The sequence below is a fragment of the Pogonomyrmex barbatus genome, unplaced genomic scaffold, assembly GCF_055798465.1.
Source record: "Pogonomyrmex barbatus isolate J1 unplaced genomic scaffold, ASM5579846v1 scaffold4, whole genome shotgun sequence".
Lineage (NCBI taxonomy): Eukaryota > Metazoa > Arthropoda > Insecta > Hymenoptera > Formicidae > Pogonomyrmex > Pogonomyrmex barbatus.
The window spans coordinates 4,677,893-4,683,892 of NW_028297138.1; positions in this window are offsets into that span (position 1 = coordinate 4,677,893).

The following is a 6,000-nucleotide window of genomic DNA, read 5'->3' on the forward strand; positions in this document are numbered from 1 at the left end:
AGTTCACAGATTCTTGTGTTATTTTTTCTTGTATGTTTATCTCTTCTAATATTACTTGCGGTACCTGAACGATTTTTTCTTTTTCAGTAATATTTATTATGTTGATTGGACATGTGTAATTTCGCGGTTTGACTAGGCAACATCCAATAAAAATTCCAGGTATTATTTCCTCTGGTTTCAAACACAATCCAATTGTGTTTTGATTAGTCGTGACTTGCACGATTGTTTCGCTGCGCGGTTCTAACGTTACGCGCCTATATGGATAAAGTTTGAATATTGATAAAATTTGAAATTCGTATTTCTAAATTGTACAGAATTTGCTTTTGGATTGAATGCGGTTATATATTGCCAAATAAAATCTGCTCCTAGGATCGCATTGTATTCCATTGGCGCATTATCTCGTACTATGTATACGGGGTGTCGTATTTTTTTTCGCGACAGTTGCACCGTAATATGTGCTTTGCCCAATGTTATTATTTCATGTCCTGTTATGCTTGTTAGTTTAGTTTCTTCCTCATAGATTAGGACGTGGTCTAGTAAATGTTTTAATTTTAATTTTAATTTTAATTTTTTTAATTTTATTATTGTTGCTGATGCGCCCGTACCAAATAAGAAATTTATTTTTCTATCTTTGGTTTCTGCAATCAGTAATGTGATCGCGTTTAGTCGGTGTTGACGAGCGATGTCCTCTTGACGTGTGCCACGCGATATTTTGACGCGGGACGCGGGACAGTCGGTTTACTTTCGCCGGTTTCGTTCTTTTTATTTTTAAAGTTCTTCGCGGGATTTTCTCTTCGCGAATTCGAAAAAATTTTTTTGGAATTTTTGCTATTTTCTGGTTTTCAGTGTTCAACATTCGTGGCGCAAATGTCCTATCTTTTTGCAATGTATCTGTTTTCCGATTGTATTTATTCGTGGTTGTCCTTCCGGTTTAGGCAGGGCGTATCTATTTGTGAAACGGCTAGTCCGGCAATCGCGTCCGTAATGACCGATTTTCCGCATTTTTCGCAATGCGGACTTGATGCGCTTTAAATATTGACCGGTTTCGATAGGGTTGCGTTCGAGTACTAGATTCTCGCGTTTTTTCTTCCGCGGTTGCTCCTGCGATCGCTTCTTGTATTGTTTGGTATCGCTGTGATCGTACAATCAATTTAATCTCTTCATGCAATCCGTTCTGGTAATTGTAAAGTGCCTGCTCTTTTATATTTTCTAGAATCGCGCGTTGTTGCTCGACCGTATAGCTTTTACCTTTTTCCATGGATTTATAATTTCATGGCTATATTGTCTGTTCGCCTACCGAATTCTTGCGCGCTCTCGTTTGGTTTTTGTTTGAGCGAGTTAAATTCGAATTGCAGATGTGCGGTACTCCGTTTGCTCAAATATTCCTTTTCTAATTCTCGTTTTAATTGCTCGAAAGTTACTATATCTCGCGTACGGAAATCCATCATCGCCTTGCCTTTGAATTTGGTGCAAAGGATGGCTTCTAATAACGAGTGTTCATCCGCAGGATGTATACGTTTTTTATCGCGTACGTGTTTACATTCAGAAATTCGTACACGCGTCTTCGTGACGTGCCGTCGATCTCTGGGATCATGTTACGCACGTCTTTCAGTGTTAGAAATGCCAGTGTGTTTCCCGATTGGTTTCGTATGTCCTGATACGAATGTCTGTAAGTTAAATCTAATCTCCGGGTGCGGCAGAAAATTTTGCGATACTCTTGTTCGTTCGCCCAGAGATAATTGTGCCTGCCGACTTAATCCGTTCATTTGTACACGAAGATCGCGTATTTCATCCATTAATTCACGAAGCATGATATTATCGGGCTGTGCGTCAATTGTGACGCGACGGTTTGTTCGATTTTCTTGCGGTCCATGTCTATCGATTGAATACCGTAGTTGCAAAATTTCGTTGTCGATTTCGGTCTGTTGTTCGATGGATGGGTGAGTCATTTCGTTTATTAGTGATTGGTATATGTTAGAAGAATTAAATATACTTCCGTCTCGTAAATTTGTTTGTATGTGTTTGCGTGCCTCTACATATGTGTTAATGTAGGAGTCGGTATCGTTTAATGCGAGCAAGTTATAATCTTTTTCGTCGTACGGAAATTCGCGCTCGGTTATGACGTGAACGTCACTATCGTATCGTAATACACGTTCTTTTAACACGTTTCTCGCGGTATTTATCGCGGAGATAGTGTGCGGAAATTCTACGGGGTTGTTTGTTGGCCGCGATTTTGGCCAAGTCGCATACGCTAGGCTATCCTTCGCTGCGGACATTCGCTTTACAAAATATGGTTTTTCTCTGACTTACATTAGAAGACAGATCGAATACGCTCGCATGGTCGCTGTTTGTGCTGGCGTGTCAGTTGGCTGCGCGTGGTAGTACGTGTCGGTGAAGCGTCTTCGCTGCCTGGAATCGGTGTACACGGTCAGCCCTGGCTGGCTGTCGGTGCTCATAGATTCTCCGGTTGTTGCTCCGCTGCCACTGAGCACTCCTTGTCGTAGATCGGCACTCTATTGACTTTACACTATACTGACACAATTTCGTGGGCGGCTTATTTTTTGACAGGGTCTTTTCCATCCGTCTGTTTTCTACTCTCTACTAGGTCTTGTATTTTCGGCTTGTAGGAATTTGATTTTTCTGCCTGCAGCTTGTAAATTATTACGGCAGGTGTTATTTTGTTTTATCAAAAAATTTTTCTCACTTCTTCTGCCCGTAATTCAGTGCGTCGGGGCTTACTTTTTTTATTCTGCTGGCTTGATCAACGATGATCTTCTTAAGTTGTTGTTCTTGAGGATGATTTTGACTATCCCACCGCTGACACCAAAATGTTGTACCCCGGATGGGCTACGACGATGGATTACGACGTTAATATTCGGGATAGTTGGGTTCGTCAAGCCTAAGGAGTTGGAACTCCGAGCAGGATCAAAGGAATGTAGGGGTCCTCGTGAAATCACTGACACACACTTTCTTTAATTTAATTGATTTATTTTTACAAGTGCACAAATACTTGATATTATAACGATTATATTTTACACACGTTTACGCGTCGTCGGGCGGCTCGGCGCGTTTCGCGTTACTCGGGCGGCCGACGACCGAGTGTGATACCTGAGCTGCTGATAATACGGCTTGCGTGAACTTCGCGACGAGATTCCGTAATATCTTGCGAGACTTTTATAATAATGATTCCGCACGACTTATAATTTTGACTCTCTCTATTCCGCTTTGTGTAACCGATTATATAGACTGATCGATGCTCAATCAGCATTCCGATCAGTTGCTTCGATCGGTTGCGTGATATTGATTGATCATGCTCGGTTCGATCATCACATTTAGGAATTTGCTGATAGGCTTTTCGTCTAATGTTCTCGCGTGATGCATTTCTGTGGTCTTTCGAAAAACTGGTCGCAATTTCGGCGGTCACACATTTGTGTCGTTTTTCGAAAGATTTTTTCCGAGATTTCGGACTATTTTTGTTGCTATTCGGACTATTTTTATTATTAGTTGTAGATCTGTCTACAACAACGTAGAAAAATTCACAACAGAATATTACTGAAATGAATACAAGATGATATATGGGTATACTTAAATATATATCTGTACTGTAAATAAAAAGTAGATAGTTACATTTTATTTTAATTATTTAAGAGCTAAATTGCAAAATTTGTTCTATAGGTAATTGTAAAAGAAATTATCTCAAGAAATAAAGTTATAGAAACAAAGTTTTATGATGAAACATTATTTTTATAAGACAAAATATAATTGAGTACAGATACATATCTGCACTGTAAATAAGTAGATAGTTCCATTTTAAATCAAGTCGGAGTTAGCTTATCACTCCTGCCGACCCTTAATCCAGTTTAGTAATAACTGTAGTTAGTGAAACTTCACGTTAGATTGATACATTTTTTAAAAATTGGAATCCAGGTATATTCTGAACAGTAATAGTTTGGTTTATTTTTCATTTATAAATGTTGGCTGCTATGTAATTAAACCGAGAAGTATTCCGAATCTATCATAACTTGCAAAAATGTCAAAGATGTTTCATTTAGAAATTCAAGACCGTAGTAATTCAGGATATTTTTGTTTCTGCTTAATCAAAAACTTTTCTGCGTATCAATGTTCTGAAAATATTAATTATGACAAAAATTTTGTTATTACAATAACAATTTTGTTATTACAATGGTAAGTATTATAATATTATAATACTTACCATTATGAGCTAAATCGTAAATATCTTTTGTTACTACAAAATTATATATTTTATTAATACGGTCTTGAACCATTAGAGGTTGTTCGTTCATATTATCTAATATTTTATTTGTATATCCGCTGTATAATACTCCGTAATTATTAAATTTACAGAAATTTACAAGAATCTGCAGGCACTGGATCCCAAAAGCTATCGCCTCCTTCTATATCTGTGCAACGAGTAGCGTTAAGTTCACAAGCTATTCCCGATCTGAGTAGTCTGAGTATCTGAGTACTCGATTGGTGTTTATTCGTACATCGGCTATGTAATTTTGTAACGTAAGCCTTATATTTGCGAGTACGACAACGTCTGTCCACGTGCCGTACGGATTTGAATATGTGCTCCCTTTGCATGCACCGTCGGCGTTTATGTTGCCTGCTAATGTTACCGAGGTGTGATTCGATTTTAGTTCGGTAATATACATGCTGTGTAATTGATACGTTCCATAGGCATGCATATACTAGCATATTTCGCGCGATATTTCTTCTATGTAGGAATATTTGTCGTTAAAAACGTCCATGGAGTGAGAGAACATACCACATCTTTTGATCATTCTATCGATTTCAATCTTGCATTAAATTACTTTTATTGCCTCGAATTCATTTATTTGTAATAGTTGTACGTAGACCTTGCTAGAATCTACGTTTTGTGATGGAATGTCACATTTCTCGATATTTAATAAAGATAAGGTGGTGTAATTTGCAGATGGCGATCCGTAATCGTAACCTATGATTCCATAATTTTCGTCAATCTACATTATTAATACTACCAGGATTATGATGGTTATTCTCGTGATTCGATGATCCATTTGAAATTTCAATTATTTCATTATTATTTACTTGAATATTAATTCCTTATTGATGGATATAATAGTGGTTAATTTGTAATTCAGCCGTTTCTTTGTTTATTTATAGGTTTCAAATTTTTCACAGGTCGCGTTCGTTAATTTTCGTAGTCATTCTTAAGTATTCTTATTGTTTAACATATTCTAGAAACCAGGGTTGGTGATAAAAAAAAAATTTTTTTATTTGCGAGGATGAAACTTGGACTTTAGCAGGCAGGCAGGTTCGTCGGCTTCTGCCATGATTATTGAAGTATTGTCTCGTATTTTCTCAGATTCTCTCTCCCCCTTTTTTTGCTCTTGCTTTTGGAATTTTGAAACTTATTTCTGAAACATGTGTGTTCGCAGTGAATGCGATGAAGTTAGCTTTCCATAAACGTCTAGATTTTGTAAGCCTATAGTTATTTCTGAGTCTCTATGCTATAAGGATGGCGCGATTTTTCAACGATTACGAGCTTGATAGTGGCTTAAGTAGCGAGACCGATTTGATGTAGGATAATGTGGAGGAGGAGATGCAAAGCGTGTTCATCTTGTGCCCCTGCGAGGGATTCTCCGTGATCCCTTTTAGATTGTCTTTCGGCGGCACTCTTCCTAGAGGTTTTTCGAGGAGTTTGCCGCTAGAGCCGGTGCTGGTACGAGTCCAGGTCGTCATCCTCCGAGCCCGCTCCCACGGAATTCAGGCAGAAACGTCGCGACATCGCCGTCGCCGCCACCACAACCGGCTCGTGATGCACGTCGCCTCCTCCGTCTGTATAGAATCCGGAGCCAATCGTGCCCGAAATTGACACGATTATCGCGATCGCATCTTGAATGACTACGGTATAATCAGATGGACAACGAACGTCCGCTTCGCCCACCCCGTTCATTAGTACGGGAAAATCATCCTGTACCTGTGGATAGTGACAGT